General features: G+C 44.3%; 1 pseudogene; it reads right to left on the bottom strand.

Moving 5' to 3' along the window:
* Positions 1-530: 530 nt before the first annotated feature.
* On the bottom strand, positions 531-1,169 carry LOC148804335 (nicotinate N-methyltransferase 1 pseudogene; annotated as a pseudogene).
* Between the last annotated feature and the right edge of the window lie 280 nt (positions 1,170-1,449).

Genomic DNA, 1,449 nt, shown 5'->3' with positions numbered 1-1,449 from the left:
CTGAAGGAAAATGTGAACAGAAAGAAGAAAATACAATGTGGTTACGAGTTATCACCAAAATATCCAGAAGTGGACAGTGCAGCGCACCTCTCTGACAATAAAACAAAGAAAAAAACTAAAAGAAAAAAAAAATTATGAGTGACCCAAGTCATACTTTCAACTGATGCGACTGGTAGTGGTGTTGGTTTACTAGCAGAAATAAGTTGTGCTTGTTCTTCTAGCACCTTTCTGTGAATGTGTTAAGGTCAAATCTTTTAAGTATTTTATAAAAGGCATATCAACAGTCAGATATACATAGTTTTTTTAAGGGTTTGGGCACATTTTTGCTTTTAATATCAATAAAAAATAATTTTTTTATATAATAATTAAAATAGAATAGAATAGAATTTATGAAAAAATATCAAGAAAAGGCACTATTGTTCGTCTTCTTCCTCTTCCTGTACTCATGCGAATGGATTATAATATTCCGGCCAAGTTATAATCAGAAATGCTCTTCACGTCTTAAAAAGTTACCATTATCTGCAAGAAACTCATATTATATTGCTCACACCACGAATATTTGGGGCTTTTGTCACCACCTCTGGCAGATCGAAATTAATTCCTTTTCGGACATGGGATGCTTTTGTAGTATCATCTACAGGCAATCTCCAGTGCTTCCGCCCAATTCCACCAGGCCCTCCATCCCTTTGAACCCATCGTAGCCCTCCAATATCGCCTTCATGAACGGCATCGATACCCCTGACATGGCCTTCTGCATTAGCTCGTTCATCTCCGGCTTGTCTCCATAGTACGAGTACGCTGGCTCACCGTTTGCCTTCATGAACAGCTCCTCTTTCGGGTCCACCACTGCCTCATTCAGGATGGGCCACGCCTTCACCAGTGTGTCTTGGTGGTGCTCTCGGAGTCGTCGGCCATGTGCTCCGAGAAGACGTCATAGCTGGTGAGCATTCAGAGGATGCGTGCTGGAGGTTTTCAAGATTGCCGGTTGGGAGGACACGTGCTAGGATCTTGGAGGTGGAGAGAGGGATGTTGGAACCACCTTCCCAGATGGCGTCGGGGACCTTGAGGTGGACAAGGGCATTGAGGGACATCAGGACGCTGATCATGTTGGCGAGCTACAGTATGGCCAGCCTGGCATTGTTTCGGGTTTCCGTTGTCTCATCTGCCATGGCCCTCTGATTCTGAGTTGTCTTGTTGTTGTGTTGGTGGCATCGTGAGCATAGTTGTCATCGGTGGTGGTGTGCAATCTGGCTAGTCCTATCTGGAAGGTGATCCGAACTCCAATTGGGCGGCGAGCTGGATCGATCTGCAAAACAGTGGATCAGAGAACCCGGGGTAGCTAACCCGGTAAGGTTGCTCTGATGCTTAAGTTAGTACTTATACTGTGAATGCGAGTTGAATGTTTGAGAGCTTGAGTGCTAGTGAGTAGAATAATCACGCGTACCTTTG

The sequence above is a fragment of the Nelumbo nucifera genome, chromosome 1 (assembly GCF_055504915.1).
Source record: "Nelumbo nucifera cultivar China Antique chromosome 1, China Antique-T2T, whole genome shotgun sequence".
In the NCBI taxonomy this organism is placed as follows: Eukaryota; Viridiplantae; Streptophyta; class Magnoliopsida; order Proteales; family Nelumbonaceae; genus Nelumbo; species Nelumbo nucifera.
Note: the sequence above shows the minus strand (reverse complement) of the source record. Positions and strands in the feature narration are given on the sequence as shown.